The sequence below is a fragment of the Momordica charantia genome, assembly GCF_013281855.1.
Source record: "Momordica charantia cultivar OHB3-1 chromosome 1 unlocalized genomic scaffold, Mcharantia_2.0 BLBB01000001.1, whole genome shotgun sequence".
Lineage (NCBI taxonomy): Eukaryota > Viridiplantae > Streptophyta > Magnoliopsida > Cucurbitales > Cucurbitaceae > Momordica > Momordica charantia.
In genome coordinates, this window is record NW_028275157.1 from 5,971,057 (window position 1) to 5,982,847 (window position 11,791).

Below are 11,791 nucleotides of genomic sequence, written 5' to 3' on the forward strand. Positions count from 1 at the left end.
TCCCAATCTTGGTTCAATCTTTGGCTTAAGACATTACACTAATTATTTATTATTAAAAATTACTAAATTAATTAATGATTCTTATGGCCGAGTTTAAAGAATTATTCAAATGAATAAGATCAAAACATATTTCATTATTTTATATTATAATATTAAATTACAGGGTGTTACAAGTTTGTCAATCTACATATACAAGAAACTTCATTCACTCTTAACAAACTTTGTCATGGTAGAAACTAAATCATTATACAACATTACACAACAATACTAAAGTATTACATAATAAAGTTAAAGGGTAAATTATTACAAGTTGTAAAGTATAGGGACTAAATCGTTACGTGCTAAGTGAGAGGAGGTACGTGAATGAATTAATGCCACATTCGAATGAGATAGATCTTAAGAACATGCAAGCATGGTTAAGAAAAACTTAAAAAATTGATAGTAATTACTTATACCAACAAGATGCACCTTCTTTTTCGGTGGCTCAATCATATGAATTCCAAAATTGAGTGTGTTTATCTTGGAGCTTAGCCTAGATTAGTCTTAGGTTGGATGACCTCTTAGGTAATTTTTCTTGAAGCATGTGAGTAGGAGAACACAACGTGTAGGAAACAACTCATGTCAAGCAGATGGCGTAGCCAAGTCACAAGGGACAATGTTAAGGGCACCAAAAGCCGTATTTAGATTCCAAATTCTAGTTTGAAGTTTAAGCTTGCAGCATTGCATAAATTGTTATTCTAATGAAAGCACAAAGGTTTAAGGGGCCGTTTGTTTTTTGAAAAGGTAGATGACAGACACCTTTAGATGTCCAGAATTTTAAATGTCCAGCATCTTCAGAAGGCCACATTTGTTTTGTATGAAAATTTATAAGGATGTTCGGGAATATTTGGATAACCACGTTTGTTTTGCAGAATTTATTCTTGGGAATGTTCCAAATTTATATAATGATCCAAAAATGCATTTATGAATATTCATATAATGTATAAATTAATTTAATATAATTTACGTTTATATAATATATTTGTTTATATTAATTTAATATTTTGTTCTTTTATATTCATTTTGTATATATTATTTTTTGTATGTTATTTTGTAGAATATATAATAATATAAGATTTTTTTAAAAAGATAATTTATATAAAATATAAATTTTATTTTCAACTTGAATATTTTTTTTTTCAAAAATACTAGTATATAATTAATGTTACGTGAGGTGAAATTTATTTATTATAATATCGACTTATATTTTTGTAAGAAGGAAAATATTAAATGTGTAACGCCCCAGAACTTTCCACACACTTATAGGTCACGTTAACTACTCACCTGTCTAAACTTAACTCCAAACACGAGATGACAACGCCGTGTGAAATAATCATATAACATAAAGCTTTAACTCTCATCAATTTACCGATGAATCAACTCTATAGCATATCAATCAAATATCATTCGTGGACAACCCCATGAGGCAACCTCATTATTTCAACTAGGCAAAATCAATGCATGGAAGAAAACCAAAATAAACACCTATCCCGAAATACAGTGGACAACGAGTGGGAACCTCCCAATTATTTAAATAAGAACAAGTAGTTTAATGACCCAACTAATAAAGTCTTAACCGTGTAAACCTAAGCTAAGTGAAAAGAACTACGTAGCCTATGGTCCTCGCTCGTCATGTCTCCTCTGTCTTATCACCATGGTTGCCAACGAATCCTTCACCTGAAACAATAATTGCAGAGGGGGGGGGGGGTGAGTATATAAAATATACTCCGTAAGTAGCCCTCACCACAACACACTAACATCATGCTCACACAAAATCATGAAACATTCATAGTCATGCTCTTCATCACATTATACCATCAAACATAGACAAATTCAGTAAGATTCGGCGACAACCACAACCATGAACAATTTACTTACCACCCTGGAGTCTCCCTAACATCTCAAGCACCTCTACGCTTATCTCAGCTATCTTAGCCTTCCACAGCTAACCCCTTCGAGTAGAGTCGGCCCCTGACCATTTTACCCAGAGCCCCGACACTACTGCATCGGTCCTCGACCATTTTTACCCAAGGCCCCGATGACTTCACCACCTATCGGCCCATGACCATTTTTACCAAAGGTCCCAATATTTTTCCTTCCACAAGACTCCTCGCATCGACCCTCGACCATTTTTACCCGAGGCCTCGATACTCAATTAGTATCGTATCAACCCCCGACCATTTATACCCGAGGCCCTGACACTCACCCATTCACTTTCCCCAAGAATCCAACTCTCACCAGAGTCTTACTATATGCTTTCTTAAGCCATGACCCATGCATCTTTTAACTCACAAACACAATTCAGCATGCTTCCACAACATAAAAAACATTCTAATAATGAAATAATAAACCAATCATGTTTTCACAATATAACATTTCTTATCAACAGCTCCACAATGAGTTTTGTCACAACAAACCAAAACCAAGCAAATTTTTAAACATTTAGAGCCCAACACAGTTCACCCAAAACACTTAATATCCAACATCAATATTCAATAAGCATTGCTAGATATAATAAAACACACGAAACACGCCGAACAATTCATGCATATTCAGACAACAAACATCCCCACAACAATTTTCAGCAGTTTAGCAAAACAGAAATTACACCATTATCACCGACAAACATTCAACACTACTCCAAGTATACAAATTAACACAAACGAGAGTTACCTAGCACACTAGTGTATCAAAATCAATATTAAACACCACAAAACCAGCACATTAGAAACCATCTAACACACATTAACGCACGCACACGCCCCTTGTCTACTTACCCACAACCGCGTCCTTAAGTTTTGCGTCTATCTCACACCTAGACACTAAAACATAAAAATACAGCAAGTTATGTATACTATTCAGCCTTCGAAATCAATTCTAAGAGGGTTCAAATGACTCATTACCACCAAAACCGACTTCGTATAGGTGTGGGTCGCCTAGATCTACCTCGCCAAGGTGTAGGTAGCCTCAATCGGGCTTCAACAACGATGGGTAAGCGTCAAACGTCGCTGAAAAATTGTGGGTCTGCTCCACCTGCCGTGCGCACCGCCGATGTGGTCGTGTAGGAGGGAGCGACGCCGTGGGACACCGGAACTAAGTCGCCGCTGCTGCTGGAGGTCACGCCACCGCACCGGAAGGGAGAACGCTACGGGTCTGTTGGAGTTCGTCGCAGCGCCGCCGTAGAGTTGCTGCTACACGCCGTTGGGATGCCGTCGCCATGGAGATGCTGGAACGCCGGGAAACTCTGCCACCGCCGCTAGTGGAGAAGACGTCGTCGTTCGGATAGTGAGCCGCCGCCGCAGACCGTGTACCCACGCCGGAATCGCGCCGCAGTTTGCTGCCGTCGGAGGATACCGACCACCGCTCGTGCTGCTTATTGTCGTCACCGGAGAAGACGCCGAAAAATTGAAGGGGAAGGGGGTGGCGGCTAGGGCAACAAGGGAGAAGGAGAAAAAGAAGATGAAGTCCTATTTTTTATTTTGTTTTCTCTTTTTTTTTTCCTCTCTTCCTTTGTTTTAAAACCAAACCAACCCAATAAAGGCCCAACATGACCAAGCCCAAGAGAAAAGAAACCCACCCCTACTTATAGAACCAATCCCGCGGAACCCGATATGTACAGATTTTAATTAAAGTTTAATTTAAAAAAAATTAAATTTAAATGAAAATCTGCTGATTCGAGCCTAACTAACATGAGGAACTCGGGGCGTTACAAAATGTATGTTCGTCGTTAAGAAAAATGTTACTTTAAAACTATACATTTAAAATAATAAATGTTATTTGTAATAATGCCTTCCAAATAATAAAAATAAATAGAGATATTATATAATTTAATTGAAGTTTATGTTTTATATATAAATATACTTAATTTCATGGAGTTGTTTATTAGTCAATAAGTACATTAATTTATTTAAATTATAAAATTAAAAAATAAGAACAAAGATAATTGATGAATGAAAATATATGAAAAAGAATCAAGGGCCAAAAACGTAAAGAGAGGATGCCCCCAACATGGGAATTTCGGAAACCCATATTTCAAAAGGGCATCTAAAACAACTCAAATTGATCTTGTATGGACATCTTAGGATACTCGAGTATCCTATATTACTGCAAAAAAAAAAAAAAAAACGTGGGAATCGTCGATACCTACGAAACAAACGACCCCTAACGGAAGAAGATTGGTAAAGGATTTATTTTTCCAAACTTATATATATGATGGGTGTGAAAAGAAAATGATAGTGAGGCACATACAAGTATCATTATTCTTTTTCACTTCAAAATAGTTTGAAAAGAAGCAAAATTCAATGGAAATTCAAAAGAACCTAATAAAGAGTGGTTAGCTAAATTGTAGCCTTTCTTTTTAGGGAATTTTTCTTCACCATAAAGCATGGAAAATTCCTTTTCTATTCTATTTGCTTTATCTTTTTGAAATTTCAAATGAAACCGAAATCTTTCTCTCAACATAAAAACGAAGAGAGACATAAAATTCGAATTATGTACATTTCTTGTCATATTTGATTGTCATAAACCATACCAATTTAAGAGAACGAGGGAATTACTTTGGATAGATGTCTTTTTTAATATAATAGTTATTTGAATGAAGCACGTGCACACAATCAAGTTGCTTCTTTTTTATGTTTCCAAAAATGTTATTGGAGTTGAAGTTGAAGAATTAAATTAGATTCCAATAACTTGATTATAGGTTTAGTATTTTATTTAGATCTCAATAGTTTTAGAAGATAAAAAAAAAAGAATAAAATCAATTGGTATCAGAGCGAGGTTGCTCTTCTTTGATAAACTTAATTGTTTTTGAGCTATGACAACTTTAGGTTTCATCCTTTTTACCGATAGTCAATCTATTACTAAGCCTCCTTTCTTTAATGGTAATAATTATAGTTATTGGAAAAATAGAATGAAAATTTTCTTGCTTTCTATTGACTATGATTTGTGGGATGTTGTTGAAGAAGGATTTAAAATTCCAATGAAAGATGTTGATGGTGTTAGAGTTGTAATGCCTAAAGAAGAATGGTCTATAATTGAAAAGAAAGCATGTTTTTTAAATGCTAAAGCTATTAATTGCTTGTTTTGTGCTTTGAATGAAGTTGAGTATAATAAGGTGTCGATTTGTAAAACTGCTAAGGTTATATGGGATAAATTAGAAATTACTCATGAAGGAACTAGTCAAGTAAAAGAAACAAAGATTAACATGTTAGTTCATCAATATGAAATGTTTAAAATTGATGAAAATGAAGCTATTTCCGATATATTTATTAGATTTACTAACATTGTCAATGCTTTAGAAGGACTTGGAAAAGAATATTCAAATCTTGATAAGGTAAAGAAGCTCTTATGTGCTGACGAGGTTTGGGAAGTTTCTTGAGCTCGTCTAGTTGGTCGTGAGGACTGATACCGCAAGAGAAGAGCTGGGAGTTCGAGACGAGAGCTTCACCCCACAGTGCGTACTTCAAACTTCAGCTCTGGGCACGCTTGATAATCTCCCAAGACTTGTTGTTGATCCTCGGAACGGGGGATGGCAGAGCTGCAAACAGGACTATGTCAGCAACGAGGATACGTAAGTTAAGACAAAAAAAAACCCTCTAGCTCGCAGCTAGGACACTCACCTACATCCCCGAACTCTACTGGGACTTGGCATGTCGGCTCACCCCATCCATCCTTCCGAAGCCACTCGCCAGAGACGAGGAACCAACACTCCTTCCAATTTTTGTTGGAGGAAGGGTTCCTAATCAGCTGACCTACATTCCGCCGAGCTGAGAATAGTACCGACCCTCTCCCTGGTTAGAGGCCTTGACGGTGTGGGCCACTAGGAGCTGATCTATCGAGAGTCTGTCCTCATCCTCGTCCCGTAGGACCCACCAAAGAACGTATGCTCCGAGCACGGAGGAGGGTCGTCGAGGTGCTCCTGGATGTTGGGTACCCTAAGCTCTATGGAATTGGGGATCAGGTAGGTTTTGCGGAGCTCCGCTAACCTACCTACCGAGCAAGTCGAGGGGGGGAGCTCAACTACCGGACAAGGGTTAGGGCTTTCCGAGGTGGAGGCTATATTAGGGTTTGCCGAGCTATCCTCGACACGAGGGTTACCTGAGGTAGAAGCTAAGCTCGGATCCCCTAAAACGTCGTTTGAACTAGAGGAACTAGACGACCCAGACGACGAATCCCTAGACAAGCTACTCATCGTCATACCTGAATGGGAAGGCTTAAAAGAACTACCTAAAGAAAGAAGGAGAGAGTACCTGACTTAGAAACGGCCGAGATACACGAAAACTCGAGAGTGAAAAAGTGAAAAGTGAAAATGAAAGATACCCCGCCATTTATAGAACAGCCTGGAAGCACGAGAGTCGTCCGATCGGGGGAGAATGAACGGATGCGATTTGCCAGCGAGAGATAATTCCCGTGGCGACGGTTGAGTTCTCTAGGCAGGAGTTAGGGCTAACGACATCGGTGACGTCACCCGCAGACGCGTGGATTCGGCCACCTTCGCTTAGCTCGAACTATTTCGCCGAGCCGACCTACGCCACGCCGAAGTGGGGGCCAATGTTGGATGCGAACTTGGACCTGCCACGTGTCATGATCAAAGAGGTAAGCCGAATTGATGTGTGGATGAAATTAGAATTTTTCCTAAGGTTGTTTAAGTCGGCGGTCATGGGCCGAGCTAAAAGAACGAGCCGACGTTAAACGAGGTCCGTAAACGTGTTTCTTCCGAACCCGACAACACGCCGTATTTTTAGGGTGTATCAGAGTTCCTGTCGGGTCCAATTCCTATAAATAGAAACCCTTGCCTTAAATGCAAGTTACACAATTCTAGATAGACTCGGCAAGTTAGCTCGGACTAGAACTGACTTGCTCGTCGGAGTGCTAACTTTGTTTTGCAGGTCTCAAGATTGTTCTGGGAAGGTGTTAGACCGTTGGCCGTGGTTCATCCTGCACATTCGACCTACATTACATCCGAGCTCAGCAATTTCGAGGCGCAACAACAATGTTGGTGTTTGAACTCTTTAAATTTAAAGTGAGAAAGAAAACATGTTGCAAGGGATCGCAGATAAAATATATGTTAAGGAGAGAAAATTATACAAAGAAAGAAGATAAATATTTTATAGAAAAAAGTTAAAACAAAAGCAATATAACGAAGAGGGAGAGAATAATTCACGAGGGACAGAGTTCAAAAGAGATAAATTCAAGAGAGAAAAGTTTGAGAAAGCTGCAACACCAAGATTTTTATTATTACAGGTAAAAAACACTCGCCTTCCACGTGTAATTTTGTAGTTTTAGTTTATATTTTGTCTTATATTAATTTTGAGGGTATGAATTTGAAAAGTGAAAACAAATTAACGAACGAATATTATTTTTGTTAGTTTAAAATATCCACTGGTGAACGAAGGACAAATTTGTCAAAATTGTTATTTCAAAAATTTATAAATATGGTTTAACAAAAATAATATATGAAATATGATCTATTGAAGGGGAGTTCTGATTAAAGATCGGTTTTGCAAAAAGAATATAATATTATAACGTCCCTATAATTTGTGTGTGTGTATATATAGCAATTGAAAATTTCTTTAAAAAAAATTTTGAAAATTTAATAATATGTGTTAAATTAAATATAATGGGATGAAAATGAATTTCTTGCTATAGTGCAGTTAAAAATGTATGGTTAAAATAAAATCAATATCCAGGTGGCGTAAATATAAAATATTTTGACGTAGATATGATAATCCAAATAGACTAAACTAAATATAAAATTAACCTAGATCGTTAATTAAAAGAAGAGAAAAACTGAGATATTGGTGTTAATGATAATTTAGAAGTTTGAAAAAATCAAACTAAACTAAATATTAAATTCTTTTAAATTTCCAAAATGGTTTTATATTGAAACCGAGATAAAATTTTGTTGGAATCTGTTTATGCAAAGATGTGCACAACAGTGTGTTCTAGATTGCAGCTCGAACTCGGCCTCCGGACCGACCTGAACACTTGGGCGGACCTGATCGGGGAGTGAGGTCCTCTACTTATGGGTGGTAGTCCCGCTAATCTCGCGACGGTTACATTCGGTAATCTTGGGACCGTCGGTTACACCCGGTAATCTCGGGACCGACGGTTACGCCCGATAATCACGCCGCAGAGAGTTGCTCACATCGGCCCCTACCGAGCTCCCCGGTAGGTCAGACCTGGGCCAGCTTCACCTTGGCCCTCATACTTAGCATTTGTCGACGTTAGTGGCGGCCATCTCGGCTATCCGAGCTGGGCATGACTCATGAGCCATCTTGGAGCACCAATAGGGGTTCTCCATGTGTCCAGGGTATTCCCTTCCCCAAACAGAATCAATTTTTTTCCCTAAAGAAGTAGAATCATTGCTAACATTATTAATTAAGTGTATGATAGGAGAGAACATTATTTGAGCAAATGAACGAAGACTAATTTTGTAAAATTTCCATTTTAAAAACCCTTTTAAATATGGAATTCACGTGGATCTTCATAAAAAACTTTTTTTTTAGGAATAAAAAAAATACATGGAGATGTATATATAATTAGCTCATATTTTAGAAGAGTTCAAAAATAGAATACGTCTACCAAAGCGAGCAGACTTAGCGATAATTGGCATATATATTGTTACGGGATAAGATTCGGTCAAATGAGAAGAAACGAACGTAAGCAAATCGAAGAGGCCCAAGTAAGCCAAACGGCGAAGCGAGGGCCAAATGGAGGGGCCAAGCCACATGGGCCGACCAGGGCTCGACCCCGACCCCTACTTGGCACCAAGCAAGGCTCGGCCAAATGGCCAAACCCTCTTCCTAGCTCTCCCGTCAGTGGAAGCGGCCCAGCTCGTAAACTCCCACAGTCCAACGACCTCATCAACGGAGGGGTTAGGTTAACCTAATTTAAGGGATTTCGCGAACCCTATAAATGAAGCAACATGGTAATCCTAAAGTTCTGCTGATTACTCTTGTTTACATGCGTAAAAAGAAGGTTTTAGATGCTGTTTTTACTATGTTTCAGCTTTGTTTCGGATTTTTCTCGGTCGTTTGAGTTCCAATTCATGCAAAATTCATATATTATGGTTTGTGGTTGGCTTATATTGTATTTATGACATTTTAGGACCATTTGGGAGTGCAAATTAATCAAAAGAAGCAAAAAGACGGAAAAACCTTCATGGGAGGCGCCAGGCGCCTGCGTGCCTGCAGAAAAACTGGTTTTCTTCCAACTTTGCCCTTAATGAAACGCGTCTTCCAATGCGTTTTGGTGGTTCCAACCGATGCATACGTGTAGAAGAAGTGTTCCACTATCAGTTTGAGCACGATTTGGTCAGTCAAAAGAGTTGGAAATGGGTGATTCACCATTGTTTTAGGACCTACCTAACCAAGTCTGCACAGCTATAAATTCCAGCAACTTCTCCACCAAATTCATCAAGCCTTGCTTCCTTCTCTTGATCATTTTTAGTGTTTCTTTGTTGCTTTCTAAGTACTTTTGAGTTGCTTTCATTAGTTGCTTTTCGTTTTTAAATCCCGAGCACTTTACATTCCTTTATTGAGCTTTGTTTTGTTTCCATTTGTACTTAGTTATTTTCTACTTATTCAAATATATAAAAATCCAGCACTTTGCTTACCTTCCCTTTGCCTTTAATTTATTTTTAGTTAAGAGAGTTGTGTTTTTGGAGGAAAGAGCACGTGACACTCCCCCTTGCTTAAAAGAGAAGGGCGAAGCTCTCAATCCCGATAAAAACTCTCCGTTAGTTAACTTTTGTTTTTCACACATGCATTCCACATTCAACCATTTTACTTGTTGTATTTTCTTCAATATGTCTTTCTAAATTCCCGTCTCTAGCCCGGTTATGGATAGTTAGCCTTTTATGTCTAAAAAAGTTGCTAAGAAGTAGTGTTTTTGCTTTCCATTCATTGCTCAACATGTTTTCCCAAAAAGTTAGGATTTAGAGAAGGCCACTGTAAGTCTTAACAAGTCAATACTGAAAAGGTTGCTTATTTGCATTGTTGAGTGGTTAAACCGAGGAGAGGAGCGCCTTAGACATAAGGGTTCCGCTTAAGTAGCCTAGACATAGGACCTTAACCCGAGGTTGCGACTATTTCCATCCTAAGACTAAGATATATCTCATAATAGACATATTAGGGAATGTCTTAAGACTTTGAACTTGCTTAGACATAAGTCAAGTGAGAAGCGTAGTCGTTGGTTTCTAAAGTAAAATGCATATTGTCCTTAGCATGTCCTTGATTCTTTGTTGGCTAACTTGAAGTAATTCGGGCTAGGTTTTATTATTATAAGTCCAAATCCCAAATCCAAAACCATTATTTGTGACCACTTCCCACTTTACAAGAATCACTCATTTCAACATTCACTATTCTTTAAAACTTTAGAGTTTGGAAATTATTTAGAAGTCCTTGAGGATCGATACTTGGATACTCCATCCATTTTATATTACTCTGACAGGTGTGCGCTTGCATATATATAATTGTTACCACGCTTAGTGCGTGCGTTCAGCATAAACGCCCAGTCAAGTTTTTGGAGCCGTTGCCGGGGACTTTAGTTTTAAAATTATTTTCAAATTCTTTTAGTTTTTATTTTTGTGAATTGTTGTTGGGTGTAATTTCCATCCACCGTTTTTGTTCTATATTTTTGGTCGTTTATCTCACAAGGGTAAGTTAAAGTGCATGAGCACAAGATCTTTTCTTCTACCCCTTGACCCTGAGATTGAGCGGACCCTTCGAAAAACTCGAAAGGAGCGAAGACTTCGAAAACAACTAGAAAAGCAAAAAGAGAGAGAAGGTGAAATCAGTCCTGAAAGTGAGGTAGAAAGTACGAGCACATCAATGGCAGATATTCCACCTCGTGATCCGGTTGATCCACCTGCTGTTAACGGTAATATGAGGGATCATGCACGAAATGATGAATTCAACCATATCCAGATGGCGGACAACAGAGACGTGGCAATGCGAGAATATGCCGCCACGGCTTTTCAGAACTTTGATTCAGGGATAGTCAACCCTATTCCAGCCCACGCAAACTTTGAGCTTAAACCAATGATGTTCCAAATGTTGCAGACAATTGGACATTTTGGAGGGCAGGAACACGAGGATCCACATGATCATCTGAAATCATTCATTCAAATTGCAAATGCATTTCGATTACCTGGTATAACCGACGATGCTCTGAGACTAACACTTTTTCCATTTTCTTTGAAGGACCAAGCTAGAGCATGGCTCAATGCATTTCCGCCGAGATCCATCACCATGTAGGGGTCGTTAGTGGAGAAGTTCTTAATAAAATTCTTCCCACCTACTCGCCACGCTGATATCAGAGAGGAGATCATCTCCTTTAGACAGTATGATCGTGAACCTGTTCACGAGGCGTGGGAAAGATTTAAAGAACTCATCAGGAAATGTCCGAACCATGGCTTGCCGGCATGCATCCAGATAGAACATTTCTTTAGAGGTTTAGATCATCCTACTAAGATGATGCTAAACAATGCTGCCAATGGGGCCTTTACAAAGAAGACATTCAACGAGATAGTTGACATCCTAAATGACTTAGCTTCACACAACGAACTATGGTGTTCGCAAAGATCTAGGGCAGCACCAAAGAAGCAAGATCCAGCTGGAGTTTTGGCTCTGGACATTGCGACCTCGATGCAAAAAGAGATGGTTACAATGAACCAGAGGCTAAAAGAGATGGCAGTGGGAATAAAAAATCCATTAGCCACGCCGATACAACCTGTGCAGTCGGATTATTG

The 11,791-nt window shown here is 38.6% G+C and overlaps 1 long non-coding RNA gene and 1 other non-coding gene across 2 annotated transcripts; both read right to left on the minus strand.

Annotated features, from left to right (window-relative positions):
- Nucleotides 1–1,428: 1,428 nt before the first annotated feature.
- On the minus strand, nucleotides 1,429–3,522 carry LOC148213168 (uncharacterized). Its single transcript, XR_015791975.1, has 3 exons — nucleotides 2,943–3,522; nucleotides 2,817–2,861; nucleotides 1,429–1,716 (listed from the first exon to the last, which is right to left on the minus strand). It is a non-coding gene; the product is annotated as an uncharacterized LOC148213168 (long non-coding RNA).
- A 7,829-nt stretch (nucleotides 3,523–11,351) lies between these two features.
- LOC148213169 (small nucleolar RNA R71) lies at nucleotides 11,352–11,458 on the minus strand. The gene has a single exon (XR_015793014.1). It is a non-coding gene; the product is annotated as a small nucleolar RNA R71 (small nucleolar RNA).
- Between the last annotated feature and the right edge of the window lie 333 nt (nucleotides 11,459–11,791).